Source organism: Rana temporaria, chromosome 6, assembly GCF_905171775.1.
Source record: "Rana temporaria chromosome 6, aRanTem1.1, whole genome shotgun sequence".
In the NCBI taxonomy this organism is placed as follows: Eukaryota; Metazoa; Chordata; class Amphibia; order Anura; family Ranidae; genus Rana; species Rana temporaria.
In genome coordinates, this window is record NC_053494.1 from 185,866,137 (window position 1) to 185,886,140 (window position 20,004).

At 43.1% G+C, this 20,004-nt stretch overlaps 1 protein-coding gene and 1 long non-coding RNA gene across 3 annotated transcripts in view; one reads left to right on the forward strand and one right to left on the reverse strand.

Annotated features, from left to right (window-relative positions):
- GALNT13 (polypeptide N-acetylgalactosaminyltransferase 13) overlaps positions 1–20,004 on the reverse strand; it is a 435,862-nt gene that overhangs the window by 271,010 nt on the left and 144,848 nt on the right. The gene's annotated exons all lie outside the window — the stretch shown is intronic.
- LOC120944102 lies at positions 11,058–11,552 on the forward strand. The gene is made up of 2 exons (XR_005750355.1): positions 11,058–11,115; positions 11,265–11,552. It is a non-coding gene; the product is annotated as an uncharacterized LOC120944102 (long non-coding RNA).

Consider the following 20,004-nt stretch of genomic DNA (forward strand, 5'->3'; position numbering starts at 1 on the left):
AACCGGTCGTGGGCCACAATGAGCGGAGTGGGTGCATGGCAGCCCACTCTACTCTATAGAGCCAACTCTACTTTTTTTTTTTTTGTGGATCGATTGGAGGTAGGTGTTTGTAAACAGACACAAGTCCATTTATATCTGCTACTCCATAGAGGTGAATGGAGGGTCTGATTGGTTTGGACTGACTGTGTGAAAGGGGCCTATGGCTCAGTGCAGGTAACCCTCAGGTGCACTGCTTTGCAACTGTGGATCAGTTTAAAATCCAGCCCAGTAACCACTGCAGAACAGATATGCCAATATATACTGTACACTGTGATTTTAGTAATAAACTTACCTTTAATAATAGAATTCTATTCTATTTCATCCCAGAGCAGGAGGTCGCGAGGGCTCCATGGGCCACTGGTTGGACACCCCTGTCATAGAGCCTCATAGATCAACTTACAAGAAAATGTTCCTGCTGACTCACAATCATACTCAGGGACTGCGAGCTGTCTGTGACAACTCGGTCACCGTGCTGGGAGCACACATTGAGCGCGCTCTTAGCACAGGAACCTGGGCCCCTATGGACTAATATGTATGTGTACATTAACGCCCCACCCTCTTTGCCTCCACACATAAGTGCTTGGTAAGAGGTTAAAGACATCTGAACACCGCTATAAATCCCCTTTAAGGTTGAATGCTAGGCAAACATTAAAAAATACAGCTGAAATTCATATATGACAACTGTTTTATCTGCTACAGGGTTTGTAATTTAGTCTATCCAGTTCTAAGATTAAAAAGCCAGACAGCAGAACCGGGCTGATCTGCAGTTAAGCAACAAAGCTAGGTGACTTATGCTTGTGACTGGGCAGTAACTAATGCAGAGTACACTGCCAGAGGCCATTTTTTTCCCTGTTCAACCCAGCAGGCTGAACAAAAAAAAATGTACAGATCGCCGTACTAACACATCCAATGGTAGTGTGGTGATCTTCCCCCCTGAGCTATTGTGTTCTGACAGGGGGACTGCCCCCACCAGAACCCAGTGATCAGCGCTCATTGCTATCCGCTAATAAACATGTCCCGAATGGAAACACTTGTTTTTTTTTGCGGATAGATTAGTTATGTTACTAATTTTGTTCTATTGATTCATCTCAGGGTTTGTTTAGTTTTGTTTCTTTTACAAATTTTCTAACGATTTATAGATTTTTTTATCTATTCAAATTTGGATCGGTCAAAAATGTTCGCCCGATTCGAAATCTGTGGAAAAAATAGATGGTTGTTCAGGAGCAGACCGGAAAGCCGTCTGCCGTGTCCTTAACAACGGAGGACTCATCAGCTGTAAATGGGTTTTCCTGCTGACCCCTACCAGACCCTTATCCGAGCATGCAGCCAGGCAGGTCAGGAAAGGGGGGGATGAGCAAGCGCCCCCCTTCTGAACCATACCAGGCCACATGCCGATACATCCAAATCTCTGAATAACCAAAAATGTGTCCAAATTAAGATTCGAACCAAAGCAAATTGCACGTGTCTATTTGCTGATCAGATGCTAGTTTTCCAGCATGCTTGTTCAACAGAAGCCAGTCATAAGACCGGATCTGTCGAATGAGGAGCTGTTCTACACACGGGCCAAAGGCCGGCTCCTGCTGATCCAAACGTTTTTGGATGATTTTTGGCCTGTGTGTACCCAGCAACATAAGCAGCCCATCCCTTTGTTACTCTACTGTTGTCAGCACATTTGCATTTAGTACTCCTGAGGAACTCTAAAGCCTCGTTCACACGACTGGTTTTCCCGGCATGAAAACTGCTGGGAGAGCTTTTTGCCGTGAAAAACGGGCATGTGTATGCTTCCTCGCCGGAAAAACTGTCGGGAATCCCGGCGGGAAAAATAGAGAACTTGCGGGGTTTTTTTTCTGCCAGATTTACTACACTTGCCAATGGAAAACACTGCGAGGCAGTGCTGAGGGAGAATAAACCCTGTACACACGGCCGGGATTCCCGGCCAAAGCTCTCCACGCAGTCCGGCGGACTTTATACCACCGGGAATCCCGGCCGTGTGTACAGGGCTTAATGGTGGGCAAAGACACTTTGATAAATGATCAATTTCTTTACTGATCAATCTATCCAAATAGAAAAAATCAATCTATAGTGGACAGCCCATTTGATCAGTATGCCACACATGAAGAAGTAGATTGGATCGATAGTTGGAAGACTCAATCATAAGTTATCTATCGCATCTCGGTTTTCGACAGGACCATCTCATAATCTGATTGACTGAAATTGGATCAAATTCATGATCAAAGCATCTCAGTGCTGCTGAGAGATGCAAAAATGATTGACAATTTTCCAGCACTCAGTTTGATAAAAATCTGTTCTATATCAAGTCTGAATCAATCAGAAGGAAAGTTATGTCTTTTCGATTGTTATTATTGAATCGCATATCAATCAGGTAATACAATTGCAGCATGTATGGCCACCATTAGTCTGCCTGTCCCCGTCTGAGTGCTGCTGTCCAAGGGATTAGAAAAATCCCGGTCAAGTACGCAAGTTGCAATTTCATTTTTTGTTCATGAATATATATATATTTTTTTAATATCTGCATAGAGTTGAGCTTTACATTAATAAATGCTGTTATTTATGTAAAGCACCATATGTTTCCACACGCCCATAGTCCCATGTGATTAACAGTGCTAGTGTAGTTTCATAGCCATAATAAATCTGTTTAGTGCAATATTGTTAAGATTAACAATATACCTCATATGAGTGTCTTAAAATGGTCTCATATGGCTGCTTTATTTCTATGACCTCAATAAATAACACCGTGACATCTATGCAAAGTCAGCAGTTGATGAATTCAGAAGTTACCTCTTTCTCCTGCCAAGTGCCCTCACATATGTCCATTTATCCTGAGCTGTGGCACTTGAAGCCAAGAGGAGCCCCTATCATCTTCTACATATGATAGAGTTCTGCTGGGAGAAGCATGCCGTCAGTCATCTTCTACATTACTTAAATTTGCAGCGACTTTGATTAGCTATTTATTATTCACATGCAAGTATCCTTCCATAAAATGCCAACGTGTGTATAAATCATTCCCCTGTAAGTAAAAGGAGAGACTCACTACATGGAACCATTTATATAATTAATCTACACACGTCAGCATTCCACAAAATGAAAATAATGCAGGAATAAAGAATCGCACACACAAGACCCCTGGAGTCTTCACCAAGATGTGTGCTTACCGTTATGGAGCTGATTCATAAAAACTGGAGGCAAAAAAATGAGCACAGAAGTGGAACTGTAGCCCAAAGCACTCAATCAGAATTCTTTTTTAGTGTTTTTATTTTTCCATGAAATGAAAGGAGAAACCTGATTGCCTGTAACCGATAACAACTCTCAGTTTTGATCTCATTATCCCAAAGGGACTGTTTTCTTAAGGCATAGAAAACTGTAGAGCTGACACAAAGGAATCCAGGAATCATCCTATCTAGGTTTTTTTACAACATCTAAAAAATTGTTCTGAGTTTGCTGGCGTATAAAACTATCTTTTACACTTAAAAAACTGGCAAAAAAGCAGGGGTCGTCTTATACGCCGGGTCAGCTGCTCAGATGCCTGCTGTAGCTTTGGCTACATACAGGGGCAGATCCACAAAAGGATTACGCCGGCGTATCTATTGATACGCCGGCGTAATTTTAAATTTCCCTCGTCGTATCTTTGTTTTGTATCCACAAAACAAGATACGACGGCATCTGGGTTAGATCCGACATGTGTACGCCTTAGTACGGCGCCGGATCTTAAATGCAATTTTTCGGCGTCCGCTAGGTGGCGTTTCCACGTCGAGTATGCAAATTAGCTATTTCCGACGATCCACGAACGTACGAGCATTTTTTTACGTCGTTTCCGTTCGGCTTTTTCCGGCGTATAGTTAAATCGGCTATATGGTGGCATACTCAATGTTAAGTATGGCCGTCGTTCCCGCGTCTAATTTAAAAATGTTTGCGTCGTTTGCGTAAGTCGGAATAGGAATAGGAATGTGACGTCATTTACTTTCATGTCGAAACCAATACGTCCTTGCGTTTACGTCGGGTCACGATGTATTTGCATAGAACACTCCCCCATCACTCCCATTTGAAATTGCGCGCCCTTACGCCACGATAGATACACTACGCCGCCGTAACTTACAGCGCGGATTCTTTGAGAATTCACAAGAAGAAAAAGTAAGTTACAGCGGCGTAGTGTATCTTAGATATGCTACACCTGCCTAAAGATAGGCAGATCTTTGTGGATCTACCCCACAGTATATACCACTTAGCCAATCCCGGTGAGCAATGTATTCAAATGAATACAGGGCCTGCTCGGATTGGAGTAACAACCTCTGCCAATACGAGTAGCCTGCTCGGATTGGCTTTGAGAGTCAGAAAGGTGTGGGCTGATGATGTTACAGCCTCTGCCAATCCAAGCAGGCTTTGTATTCTTTAATAGAATACATTGCTCACCGTGGCTCCAGCTCCAGCAAGAATGAAGAAGAATATGGCTCCAGAAGGAAGAAATTTGAAGTGTTGGAAGCCCCGGAAGGGGGGTCATCTTATAGCAGAAAGTAAAACAAAATCTTCAAAATTTTCAGTCTTTTGTAATTTATAAAATAATAAAACAAAAGCTCTATATGTGTGAAAAAAAATATATAAATTTAATTTGGGCACAGTGTTGCATGACCGCAGAATGACCTTTAAAAGTAGCGCAGTTCTAAATTACAAAAAATGGCCTTCAAAAATAACCTTTTAAAAACTAACAGCATAAAGAGATTTGAAGAGAAATCTACCAAGAGGGGCACAACTATAAATGGTGAAATTTAATCATGTTTAGGAGAGTTTTTCTGTCACTTCCTGTTCTGTATCTCGGATAGGAAGTGGGTGTAAATCTCCCCAATGGGGACACAGTCAGCAACAATAAATGCTATAAAAAATGTGGTAGAGGAGCAAACATATGTAGCACCCTCCTAGTATAGAGTTGGCTGCTACAAGACTTTAGTTTGGCTCCCTGTAATCAGAGGAGCAGGGGATTGATTGGTCAGGGCTGCTCAGTGTTTCACAGGCTGCTGCTCTGTTACCTCCCCCTGTCTTCTAGAGGATTCTAGAAACATAGTGGGAGGAAGAACAGAGTAGGCAGCCTGAATATTAATGGCACTCCAGCCAATCCCTAGGGAGGTGTGCTCTGTAGGTGGGGTGAAAACCCATACATAGTCTGAGGCATGAGGCAGCAGAACAGTGTTCCTGGATCCAGTCTTGCAGAAGGAGACCCCTGTACTGGTGTTCTGCTCCCTGGGGCAGGAGTACTAGAGGAGCCTTAGTGAAGATAGCGAGGTCCCAGCTGGGCTTAGCTGAGGGACCTATTTGCATGTCAAGGGATCAAATTGGGTCTGGAGAAGTTCAAAGGAGAGAGCCAAGAGGAAGTTTGGGGGAAAATGTCCAAACTGTCCTGTAGAGGTGTGAGTCTACATCTTCCTCACTGAAAAGAGCCTGGTGGACATTGGCCAGAGACACCCGATGATCCTGTGAGTAGTTGACCCTCAGTGCTGGAAGAAAAGAGACTGTGTGTAGCTCTGTTTACCTACGGAAGGAGTACAGGTCATCTACAGCAGTGGTTCTCAACCCTGTCCTCAAGTCAACAGGCTATGTTTTGGGAATTTCTCTTAGATAAAATAGCTGTCCAAAATAACAAGCCATTGACTCTGATTTAAAGCACATGTGCAAGATAAAGAAAAACCTGAAAACATGGCCTGTTGGGGGTACTTGAGGACAAGGTTGAGAACCACTGTCCTGCAGTATAAGAGATCCTGTGGGACATTCAGTTGTTTGGGCTGTGCAGCCAGAAGTCAGTGAAGTGCAGCCAGCAGTCTGTGAGGTGCAGTCAGCAGTCTGTGAGGTGCAGCCAGCAGTCCTTTAAGGTGCAGCTAGCAGTCTGCGAGGTGCAGCCAGCAGTCTGTGAGGTGCAGGCAGCAGTCTGTGAGGTGCAGCCAGCAGTCTGTGAGGTGCAGCCAGCAGTCTGTGAGGTGCAGCCAGAAGTCCCTTGAGGTGCAGCCAGCAGTCTGTGAGGTGCTGCCAGAAACTGAGCAGTCCTCTAATTATCCAGTTCTACAGATCTGGGGTATCCCTTGCTCCCTATCCAAGTTCATTGTTCCCAATAAAAACCTTAACAGGACTCCTAGACGGTTTTCTAAACCATTGGAAGAAAGAGGAACGTTATGTGTGCCTAGCTGTGTGTGCTCTAGCTGTGAAACAGGACTGTATTCACCAGCAGGTCCTACAGGGGGGCCCTACACATATTTGAAATATCTTTGTATTGTAGTATGCAATCTGGTTTGAAAGCAAAGCTTTTAACATGCAATACTTCTCTACTTTTGCCCGCTTGTTCCGTGCAGGATCATCAACACATTGCAAGGGTCACTAATATCTCATATGGAATTTATTCGGTAATCATAACTTTGGTATCAACTGTTGCTGGCAAAAGAACTGGGGAGGAATAAATTTCATCTTTTAGACTAAATTCACAAAACATGTTCTTCTTTTTCGAAAAAAAAAAAAAAAATGGTTGAAGTACTTTCAAGCACATTTTCTATTCTTCATGTTTTGACAAAGCATCTAATTAACAGCCAGATCAGCCATCATCTGAAATCATGAAAAGATTGCGTGTGCTGGTCCTCTCCTATTATTACACCGAGCAAGTGGCATTCTGATTAAAAAGATCAACTTCATTTATTTGATAAAAAACATACACATACCGGTGAATTTTCAATATATTTATGATGGAAAAATACAGACTGGGGAATTACATTTCCACCATAACTAATATATAATGGACCACTTTCCCCACACAATAAAAATTACACTGTATGTCATATAGCTTTGCACAGCTGTGTCAGTTTAACACCGTAAACATACTTACAGAAGGGGTGTGAAAGGAGATTACCCCCTTACTCAATCAGTGAGCAGGGGGTGTGTATTAGACCAAATTGTATTGTTGAATTACAATAGTTAAAGCGGAGGTCCAACCTCCACTGTTGGCAAGTAGGACAATTCTTATATATGCAGGGCATTTTCTCTCAGAGAATTGGAGTAGTTAAAGGGTTTGTAAAGGTAAAAAAAAATCCCTAAATAGCTTCCTTTACCTTAGTGCAGTCCTCTTTCACTTACCTCATCCTTCCATTTTGCTTTTAAATGTCCTTATTTCTTCTGAGAAATCCTCACTTCCTGTTCTTCTGTCTGTAACTCAACACAGTAATGAAGGCTTTCTCCCTGGTGTGGAGAAAGCCTCTTGGGGTGGGAGAGGGCGAGCAGGAGTGTCAGGACACCCTCTACTTTGCAGATAGAGAAAGAGGCTGTGTGTTAGTAGGCGTCCTGACACTCCTGCTTGCCCCCTCCCCCCTCAAGAGGCTTTCTCCACACCAGGTAGAAAGCCTTGCATTACTGTGTGGAGTTACAGACAGAAGAACAGGAAGTGAGGATTTCTCAGAAGAAATAAGGACATTTAAAAGCAAAATGGAAGGATGAGGTAAGTGAAGGAGGACTGCACCAAGGTAAAGGAAGCCATTTAGGGAAATTTTTTTTTACCTTTAGAACCCCTTTAATCCCCCATTTACGAGTCACCCCTTGTCTCCGCCCCCTACCCACCTCTGAGCACCACCCCTTGGTCCCACCCCCTACCCTCCCCCCAGTACAAACTCTTTTAGAGAATAAATAACCAAGTATAATTTTGTAGTGCTAAGTAATTTGTATGGAATTTGTTAATAACAAGAAAAACAGTACAATGGATCCCCTGCAGCCAGCAATGATAACACAACCCTCAAAGCAGTAGATCCCCCAGCAACAATAGATCTCCCCAGCAATAATAGATCCCCCCAGCAACATTAGACCCCTCTGCCAGTATTACATCCACCCCAACAACAATAGACTCCAGACAGCAACAACAGATCTCCCAGAAGGAAACAAAAAAAGTGTAGCGCTAATCAAAATATATAAATTAATAAATAATTAAATACGTGAAAACTAAAATGAATAAATATGTAAAAACTTGATAAAGTGCTCAAATATTGATTATGAACAATGTAAATATAAATGTCCCCATAAGCACACTATGAAAGTCTATATGCAGGAAATTCAAAACAGGTGCAAAAATGTAAAGACTGTCTGTCCTTAGAGTGATCCAGTGTGAAGGCCGAGGGCTTTCACACTGGAGCGATGCGCTATGTTTACCGCTCCTCCACCGCTCCTTCCCATTGAAAGCAATGGGAAACCACGGCTATACTGCCGGCAATGCACCTCTGCAGAGGCGCATTGCGGGCGATATTAACCCTTTTTCGGCTGCTAGCAGTGACTAAAACCGCACCGCTAGCGGCCGAATACTGCAGCAATTCCGACGGTATAGCGTCTCTAAAAATAGCGGCGCTATACCGCCAGCGCACCTCCCGCCCCAGTGTGAAAGGGGCCTTATGGTGCCTTTTAAAAGTATGCAGATCTTGAATTGTACTTATCAATGGGAAACCTGAGCCTAGGGCAAATACACACAACAGCCTTGATGAAAATAACTTCAGGGGGTCCCCCCTTCACATGATATTTTACCCCCCATCACGTTAGAGGGCCCCCCCTTTATATTAGTGACCCTATATCACATAAGCAGTCCTCATTAAATCAGCCCCCCCCCATACGTGAGAGCCTCCCATCATATCAGAGTCCCCCCATCAGTACAGATCCCCTCAATCACACAGTTCCCCTTTCACAGAGCCGGCCAATCACACAGCCTCCTCTTCACATCAGAACCCTAGCATTTGGCTACAGAGGAATAGTGTGGTGGAGGGCAGGTGGTGGATGAGGTCTGGGGGAGTCTGACTTCCATCCACTCCTGAATGCTGGGTCAGTAGGGTTGCCACCTCATCCATGTAGAGCCGAACACATATTAATTAAACAGTTTCTGTGGCTGATTAAGGTGGTAATTAAACTCACTTGGCGTCTTATTTAAATTAAAGGGTCACTAAAGGAAATTTTTTTTTTAGCTAAATAGCTTCCTTTACCTTACTGCAGTCCTGGTTTCATGTCCTCATTGTTCGTTTTTGCTCTGATGTTGCTGTAATTCTGCTCTGTTCTGGACACTTCCTGGTTGTCTGTTTCCTGATGGGAGCTTCTAGTTTTGTTTTCCAAACCATCACTTCTCTATGGCTCTATACAGCACAGAGGCAGGATAACATGCAAAAACGAAACTGAAACTACAGGTACATTATATGATTGATTTTTATCTTTTTTTAATAGTTTTTAAAAGGAATCAGTTAACTATTATGGGGCAGATTCTCAAAGAAATTACGCTTAATTTCAAATTTTGCGCGTCGTATCTTTGTTTTGGTATCCCCAGAACAAGATACGACGGCATCTGTGTTAGATCCGACAGGCGTACGTCTTTGTACGCCGTCGGGTCTTAGATGCAATTTTTCGGCTTCCGCTAGGTGGCGTTACCGTCGTAATCCGCGTCGAGTATGCAAATTAGCTATTTCCGACGAAAGTCGTTTCCGTTCGGCTTTTTCCGGCATATAGTTAAAGCTGCTATATGGTGGCGTACTCAATGTTAAGTATGGCCGTCGTTCCCGCGTCTAATTTTGAAAATTTTACGTCGTTTGCGTAAGTCGTCCTTGAATGGGGCTGTTCGCCATTTACGTTCACGTTGAAAATAATGACGTCCTTGCGACGTCATTTGGAGCAATTGTATTTAGAATTACGATTGCCCTGGGGTGGTAATCAAACACCCATTAGTATAATTTCATGCCTATGCCTATGTATGACATTTGGTGTTTACAAGTTAAAATCCATATTTTTGGCTAGAAAATTACTTAGAACCCCCAAAAATTATATATATATTTTTAGCAGAGAATCTAGAGAATAAAATGGCGATTGTTGCAATATTTTATGTCATACGGTATTTGTGCGGCGGTGTTTTAAACACAACTTTTTGGGAAAAATTTACTTTCATGAATTTTAAAAAAATGAAAAAGTAAAATTAGCCCAATTTTTTTGCATAATGTGAAAGATGATGTTATGCCGAGTAAATAGATACCAAGCATGACACGCTTTATAATTGCACGCACTCGTGGAATGGCGACAAACTACGGTAACTAAAAATCTCCATAGGCGACGCTTTAAACTTTTTTTACGGTTACCAGGTTAGAGTTACAGAGTAGGCCTAGTGCTATAATTATTGCTCTCGCTCTTACGATCGCGGCGATACCTCACATGTGTTATTTGAACACCGTTTTCATATGCGGGCGCGACTTCCGTATGCGCTTTCTTTGCTGCGCAAGCTCGCGGGGAGGGGGGCGCTTTAAAAAAAAAAATTTTTGTTTTCTTATTTATTTATTTATTTTTTCTAATATTAATTTTTTTTTTTTTTTTTTTTTACATTTTGATCACTTTTATTGCTGTCACAAGGAATGTAAACATCCCTTGTGACAGCAATAGGTGGTGACAGGTACTCTTTATGGAGGGATCGGGGTCTAAAAGACCTCCGAGCCCTCCTTTGCACTTCAAAGTATTCAGATCGCCGAAAACGGCGATTCTGAATACTGTGTACTTTTTTCATTCATTTTGCCATCTGTTGTCCTTACATTGCCTCTACCATTGTGCGTTTTTTGGTCCCCTGAACTGTTCCATTCACGTTTAGGTCTTCATACTTTTTACAAGGTATGTAATACCAGCACAATGCTGATTTTTTTCTTTTTCCTTTTTTTCTTTTTTTACTTTCATTTATTAATCCACATACTACCTGATATGGTTTATTATTAAATACATATAATGTATATGTCAGTCATACCAAATCTACTGGGAAACTAAAGCTATCCACATATAACGGTCCCTGTTATGTATATTTATTCACAGTATTCTTTTCTTTCTTATATCATATGGTCCCATTTAGTTATGGACTCATTACCTATGTTTACCATTCACTTATAGATACCCCGACTAGTTCTAACTTGCCCGATGATGTATGGTGAATGTGGGTATGACCTATAGTACCAGACTCCACCTTATAAGGTAAATGGTCTGATTGTAATTTGCATCTTGGACGCTGTTGAGCACTCTTCAAATCTACAAAAGCACCGTTTATCGGTGAGTATTATAGTCATGGATACATGCACTTCTAATTGCTCAGAGGCCTTTATGTACTTCATAAACGCCTCATATGTAATAGTACTGTATTGCATTTTTGTATCTTTGTATATGTAATGACAACACTGTATTGTCTTTTTAACATCCAGAAGCTCCCGAAGAAGCGACGACGTCGCGAAACATGTCGAGCTGAACCCCATTTTTAACCAGAACTCATCCTGTACCATCTTTTTGAAGTTACAACGCCACCCAGCGCCTATAGTGTATTCTATACATCTAGCCCTGTGGCTAATAGCGGTGTCTTTAGAAAGTGATAGGATTTGAGCTCTTTTGTGTACTTTATTGTTCATTTTGTTCTTTTTTTCTTATTATTTTGAGCAATTGTCTTGTATACCCATGTTTTGTATTGTCTAAATTAAAATATTTATATTCTTAAATTTCGGTGCCTACAAAGTCCAATCTCTCTCAGTTTTAGACTTAACGTCTTCTTCTACATACCTAGTCATTTGGAGCAATGCACCCTGGGAGTTTTTACGGACAGCGCATGCGCAGTTCCTTCGGCGCGGGGACGCGCTTCATTTAAATGAAACACGCCCCCTACCCACCCAATTTGAATTCCACCGCGAGAGATACACTACGCCGCCGTAACTTACGGTGCAAATTCGTTGAAGATTCAAACCAAAGCCAAGTAAGTTACAGCGGCGTAGCGTATCTTACATATGCGCCGGGCGCAGCGTATGTATGTGGATCTGCCCCTATGTCTCTATACCCTGTAAACAGTCATTTGAGCCAAAACATTTTTTTTTTCCAAACCATCACTTCTCTATGGCTCTATACAGCACAGAGACATGCAAAAACGAAACTGAAACTACAGGTACATTATATGATTGATTTTTATCTATTTTTAGTCGTTTTTAAAAGGAATCAGTTAACTATTATGTCTCCATACCCTGTAAACAGTCATTTGAGCAAAAAAAAAAAAAAAATTCCTTTACAAACTCAGAACCTGTGCAATTCATATGTGTTTGGGTTTAAAGGGATGAGCTGCCCTGCATGCCGCTTGCCCTAGATCAGAGTCATATAGTGCCATGGTTTTTACCTGTACCAGAGCACCTCATGATTTTGATTCTGGGCAAACTGGGTCTTGTGATCATGGCACCCCAGGGAAACTGATTGAGAAACACTGCTCTACAGTACACAAATGCTTATCCTATCTGCCTTTGCCAAGTAGATGATTAGCATGCAAACCAACATTTAACAAGGCTTTGGAATCCCTGTATTGGTCCTAGAATATACAGCATGCTGTAGTAATTGCTATATTGATATAAATGACTCTATTCCCTGAACACACGCATGTGGCGCTGCATTTAGCATGTGACCTTTTTCAAAAGCTTCAAACACACATAACTGCATTTACAGAAAGCAGAGGCTATCCAGCTGTTCATTCAGAAATGCAGGAATCATCAAACACAGGCATCTCCCATGTGTCCTGTATACTGTATGTATCCTTTACAAATGCAGAATTTAAAATTAAGAATATTGGGCCAGATCCACAAAAGGGATACGACGGCGTATCTGCTGATACGCCGTCATATCCCTGTTTCTATCTATGCGACTGATCCACAGAATCAGTTACGCATAGATAGGCAGAAGATCCAACAGGTGTAATAGTTTTACACTGTCGAATCTTAGGATGCAGTACCGCGGCCGCCGCTGGGGGCATTTCTCGTCGTAATCCAGCGTCGGGTATGCAAATTAGCACTTACGGAGATCCACAAAGCTTTTTCCCTTCGTTAAGTCTCCATAAGTGTGTGAGGCCTCGTACACACGACAGAGTTTCTCGGCAGAATTCGGTGAGAAACTCGGTCAGAGCCGGATTCTGCCGAGAAACTCTGTCGTCTGTACACTTTTGGCTCGATGGAGCCGCCGAGGAACTCGTCGAGAAAATAGAGAACATGTTCTCTATTTTCTCGTTGTTCTATGGGAGAAGGCGGCCCGCCGAGCTCCTCGGCGGCTTCATCCCTGAACTCGACGAGGAACTCGACGTGTTTGGCACGTCGAGTTCCTCAGCCGTGTGTACGAGGCCTTAGTTTGCCGTCGCAAAATTAGGGCTGCTTTTACAAAGTGTAAACTTAGTTCACCATGTAAAAGTATACCCTTCTTTCCCGCGTCGCTGTCAAATTTTTTTTTTTAACTTTTTTTTCCCGCCGCATCTCTTTTTTACCCGTCGCGATTCACAAAACTCGGCGCAACGTAACGTAACGCAAAGCACGTCGGGAAAATAGCGTCGGGAGCATGCGCAGTACGTCCGGCGCGGGAGCGCGCCTAATTTAAATGGGACTCGCCCCATTTGAATTGGCCCGCCTTGCACCGGACGGATTTAAGTTACACCGCTGCAAATTTCCAGGTAAGTGCTTTGTGGATCGGGCACTAACTTGGGCAATTTGCGGCGGTGTAACTTAAATCACAAAAGTTACGTTGCGCCCGCTCGTTGTGGATCTGGCCCATTGTGCAATAATGTGTTCTTATCACTAGGTGAATGCTTATTCATGGAAATGTATACCCTGCAAAGGTTAACTCTAGCCAGCAATAAAGAAATATAATGCATTAGAGCCACGGCTGTGTCTGCTCTCTTTCAAATGTCTGGTCTTAGCCACAGCAGAGCTATTGATGAAAAATCAAACTACGGAATGTTAAAGTCAAGTAAATAGAACCGAATTAACCGTTGCGCATAATAAATTGTTCAATCGGCACTTGCTGTAAAATCGATCCAGAAATTGATGTAGAAATAAATAATCGCAATACTGACACAGTTTATAACAGCAATAGAAATGTTTATTGTGTGGATTGAAAAGGCTTTATTTTATGCCATATATTACATATTTTAGGTTTTATATTGAATTTTTGACAAGCAGACCTACATTGCTATGGATATGGCTTGTTATTATATCCAATAAATTAGAATACCAGGACAGGAAATATTACACTTTAAATTTAATGCAATATAGTGTGCCTTAGATTTTTTTTATGTTGACCCTTGAGTAATAAAAGCTAACCTGTCATTCTCCTGTTCAATGAGAGTGCCTCTGAGATATTCTCATTATACAAAGAAGTGGCAGTTGGTGGAGCTTATGCCGCGTACACACGATCGTTTTTCATGATGTGAAAAATGCAATTTTTTTAATTGGTCATTAAAAACGGTCGTGTGTAGGCTCCAGAGCATTTCTCTCGACGTGAAAAATGGGCATTAAAAATTTAGAACCTGCTCTAATTTTTCTCGTTGTTTTTCACGTCGTGAAAAACGGTCGTGTGTGGGCTTTAACGACGGGGAAAAAAACGTGCATACTCAGAAGCAAATTATGAGACAGGAGCACTCGTTCTGGTAAAACAAGCGTTTGTAATGGAGATAGCACATTCGTCACGCTGTAATGGACTGAAAAGCACGAAGACTGAAAAGCGCAAATTGTCTCTCACCAAACTTTTACTAACACAAAGTCAGCAAAAGCAGCCCAAAGGGTGGCGCCATCTAAATGGAACTTCCCCTTTATAGTGCCGTTGTACATTTTGTACGTCACCACGCTTTGCTCGAGTATTTTTTTTTTCACGATCGTGTGTAGGCAAGGCAGGCTTGACAAGAATCACATCGAAAAAAACATTGTTTTTTCTAGGACATTAAAAATGGTTGTGTGTACGCGGCTTTAGCCTTGATGTTAGGAAAGTCAGGTCCCTTGTAAATACCTACTTTGGGGCAGATCCTTAGAGCGAGTACGCCGGCGTACTTTCAAAGTACCCGCGTCGTATCTTTAGTTTGAATCCTCAAACCAAGATACGACTGCATCTGGGTTAGATCCGACAGGCGTACGGCTTCGTACGCCTTCGGATCTAAAATGCAATACTTCGGCGTCCGCTGGGTGGCGTTCACGTCGTTTTCCGCGTCGGGTATGCAAATTACCTATTTCCGACAATCCACGAACGTATGAGCGGCCGACGCATTCCTTTACGTCGTCTGTAGTCGGCTTTTTCCAGAGTATAGTTAAAGCTGGTATTTTGCGGCATAAAGTTAGACTTGCCGGGCCAGATTTTCAGAGATCTGCGTATCTCTGCGGCGGCGTAACGTATTTCATTTACGTTACGCCGCCACAAGTTTTACAGGCAAGTGCTTTATTCACAAAGAACTTGCCTGTAAAGTTGCGGCAGCGTAGCGTAAATCCTCCGGCGCAAGCCCGCGTAATTCAAATGAGCCGGGTAGGGGGCGTAGAGCATTTAAATTAGGCGCGTTCCCGCGCCGAACGTACTGCGCATGCGCCACCCCTAAAATTTCCCGACGTGCATTGCGCTAAATGACGTCGCAAGGACGTCATTGGTTTCGACGTGAACGTAAATGGCGTCCAGCCCCATTCACGGACGAGTTACGCAAACAACGTAAACATTTCAAATAGCGACGCGGGAACGACGGCCATACTTAACATTGGATATGCCACCTAGGGGGCATGTTTATCTTTACGCCGCATATCTCTTACGGAAACGGCGTAAATTTACTGCAACGGGCAAGCGTACGTTTGTGAATCAGCGTAACAACTCATTTGCATATTCTACGCCGACCTCAATGGAAGCGCCACCTAGCTGCCAGCGTAAATATTGCACCCTAAGATACGACGGCGCAGCCCGTCGTATCTTATGCATGTTTAAGTGTATCTCAGTTTGAGAATACATTTAAACATACGACAGGCTTAGATACGGAGTTACGTCGGCGTATCTACTGATACGCCGGCTTAACTCTTTGTGAATCTGGGCCGTAATGTCTGGTCTTAATAGGCACAGAAAATGCATGCTATAAATGTCTGTCAGAAATGTGCAAGAATACCTTATAATTATACTTGTTCCAGGTAAGTGACTCAGAAAACATTGAATAAGACAACCAGAAAATTAGCAATCTCAAAAGGAGATGTCAGCAATGGCATCTTTCATATTATATCGTAACAGATCCACTTTAAACAGTTAGCTCCCTTCCCAAGCAAGAGCTGATCGGATGTATGGCCACCTTGCCCAACTCTAATAAAATATTTGAAGTCTACACCAGCAGGAATAAATATCCGCACTCTGTCACCCTAATGATAAAAGCCTCTGCCATTTAGATATGTAAGAGCCACTCTAATTCCTTATTCGAAGAATATTTCAGAATTATTTAAGATCCAGAGTGAAGCTGTTACTATAATCTGCGTACATAGAAATGTGCCCTTTCCTGCCAAGCTTGTGTGACCTTAATTTCTCCCTCTCCATCACAGAGAATAAAAATCAATTCTTAAGATCGTAACGTGGAGACAGATTTCTATAAAACGGCCCTGATCCTTGCTGATTACCTGATGCATCTGTTTTGCTAATTGGTTCTATTTACAGAATGTTAGCAGACCAGCTAACAAGATTAGCCAAAGCCAAGCAGGGACAGTTTAATGATCGCAATACATTTTTCCGCTTTTATTAGCCTGCTGGAGAGATTTACCTAAATCGCATCTGAAAGGAGCATTCAGAAAAAAGAGTCAAGCCATCAGTGGGCTACTGTGATGTCACAGATAGGCCAGACTATTGTATCCTATGCCAGTGGCAGCTGGTGCTCAACATTTTTGTTGGGGGGCGCAAACCAACTGAAGAAAAAAAAATCAATTGCAGCCACTGTGCCCATCAAGTGCAACCACTTTGCCCATCAAGTGCAGCAACTGTGCCCATCAAACGTAGCCACTGTACTTATAAATTGCCGCCACTTTGCCATCAAGCTACTGTAACCATCAATTGTTGCCAGTGTGCCCCATCAATTGCTGGCAGTGTGTCCCATCAATTATTGCCAGTGTGTCCCATCAATTGCTGCCAGTGTGCCCCATCAATTGCTGCTAATGTGCCCCATCAATTTCTGCCAGTGTGTCCCCATCAATTGCTGCTAGTGTGCCCCATCAATTGCTGCTAGTGTGCCCCATCAATTGCTGCCAGTGTGCTCCATCAATTGCTGCCAGTGTGCCCCATCAATTGCTGCCAGTGTGCCCCATCAATCCTGCCAGTGTGTCCCATCAATTGCTGCCAGTGTGCCCCCCCCCCACACCCGGAACTTACCTGTCTTGGGTCATGGTGCTGTCCTCCACGCTCCCTCCGAGTCCTCGATGTCTTCTCCCGTCCTCTTCTGCTATTATTGGACACCTGATAGACGTCCAATCACAGCACCTGTCGCTTCAGCCAATCAGGTAACCAGACCCGGTGCACCTGATTGGCTGAGAGGCGGGTCAGTGTTAGGGAAGCAATGTATTTGATTCTCTAACACAACACTATGTAAACAGCGAACACAGAGCATTGCGCCCGCTATTTACCAATTTGGAAGCCTATTAGAGCCAACGGCTCTAATCAGGACGCCTATTAGAGCCCACGGCTCTAATCAGGAGCTTCCAAAAACACCCCCGCCGCTGTATTTCAGATGCTGTCAGCATAAGGAAAGGAGTGCGGATAACAGGCTTCTATTTGCATCCTTAATCAGCTGTGATTGGACACCGCTGATCATGTGGTACAGAACCGCTGATTGGCTATTTACCTCAAATTGTGGTCCTCCAGACACTGTGATCACAGAGCTTGACGCCAGTGTGCCGCCCATGCCCCGCAGTGGGTGCGATCATTGGAGGCCATCATTTGACTATAGCGCATTCGGCAAGTGGTTAAACTGGCTAAACGTCGTTAATCATGTTTGCTTACTTGTCAGCCATTATGGACCTAAAACCACTCCCCCTTCATTTCAGTCCAGATTCTATTAAAACCAGCAAAAAAATGTTATTGTGAAGAATTAAAGCAGAAGGTCAGGCAAAAATAACAAGATAAAAATGAATAGTGTATTAATAGATAAATTAACAAAACTGTCTAGAGGAAAAGAGATTTCGGGGCAGATCCACGTACCTCTGCGCCGGGCGCAGCGTATCTAAGATACACTACGCCGCCGTAACTTTGTTCTTTTTTTTAGAATCCTCAAAGAATTCGCGCCGTAGTGTATCTTTGGCGGCGTAATGGCGCGCCATTTAAATCTCTGTGATGGGGGGCGTGTTTTATGATAATACGTCGTGACCCGACGTAAACAACGTTTTTTTTTTAACTGCGCATGCGCCGTCCGTGGGGGTATCCCAGTGCGCATGCTCGAAAATAACCAGGAACAAGCCAATGCTTACGACGGGGACGTCATTCTAAGCAAATCCCTATTCGCGAACGACTTACGCAAACAACGTAAAAAATTCAAAATTGTACGCGGGAACGACCGCCATACTTAACATTGAGTACACCACCATATAGCAGCTTATAACTATACGCCGGAAAAAGCCGAACGCAAATGACGTAAACAAAATGCGCCGGACGGACGTACGTTCATGGATCGCCGTAACTAGCTAATTTTCATACTCAACGCGGAATTCGACAGGAACGCCACCTAGCGGCCGCCGAAAAATTGCATCTTAGATCCGACGGCGTACTAAGACGTACGCCTGTCGAATCTAAGCTGCAATTTTTCGGCGGCCACTAGGTGCTGTTTCCGTAGAATTCCGCGTCGAGTATGCAAATTAGCTAAGACGTACGCCTGTCGGATCTAGTCGAGATGCCGTCGTATATTGTTTTGTGGATACAAAACAAAGATACGACACGTAAAATTTGAAATTACGCAGCGTATCAAGAGATACGCTTGCATAATACCTTTGTGGATCTGCCCCTTCATCTCCAAATACGGAAAGGTTTCTTCACAGTAAGAGCTGTGAAAAAGTGGAATAGACTCCCTGCAGGGGTGGTTCTGGCCAACTCAGTAGATTTCTTTAAGAAAGGCCTGGATACTTTCCTAAATGTACATAATATAACTGGGTTCTCTTCATATATATGGGGTGATAACGCGCTCAAGACAAACCAAAATAAAACAAATATAGCTTATAGTGTCAAATGAGAGTAAACAGTGAAAGTAAATGGAGAAAAATAATACTCATCACTAAAACTGGGTACTAACATTTATAGGTAAAGTTGATCCGTGGAAAATCCAATTGCCTCTCCGGGGATCAGGAAGGAATTTTTTCCCCTGCTGTAGCAAATTAGATCATGCTCTGCTGGGGTTGTTCACCTTCCTCTGGATCAACTGTAGGTATAGAATTGGGTATATGGGATTGTATGATATTATATATATATATATATATTTTTTTTTATGGTTGAACTGGATGGACTTTTTTCAACCTGACTAACTATGGGCCAGATCCAGAGAGCAAGTACGCCGGCGTATCTACTGATACGCCGGCGTACTTTCAAATTTCCTGCGTCGTATCTTTATTTTGAATCCTCAAACCAAGATACAAAGGCATTTGGGTAAGATCCGACAGGCGTACGGCTTCGTACGCCTTCGTATCTTAGATGCAATACTTCGGCGCCCGCTGGGTGGAGTTTGCGTAGTTTTCCGCGTCGGGAATGCAAATTAGCGATTTACGACGATCCATGAACGTACGCGCGGCCGTCGCATTTTCTAACGTCGTCTGTAGTCGGCTTTTTCCGGCGTATAGTTAAAGCTGGTATTTTTCGGCGTATACATAGACTTGCCATGTTAAGTATGGCCGTCGTTCCCGCGTCGAAATTTGAATTTTTTTTTTTGTGTAAGTCGTCCGTGAATAGGGATGGACGTAACCGACGTCTAAGTTAAAAAAATGACGTCCTAGCGAAGTCATTTAGCGCAATGCACGGCGGGAACTTTCGGGATGACGCATGCGCAGTTCATTCGGCGCGGGGACGCACTAAATTTAAATGAAACCCGCCCCCAACCCGCCCAATTTCAAATCAGCCGCCAGAAATACACTACGCCGCCGTAACTTATGGCGCAAACTCGCTGAGGATTCGAATATACGC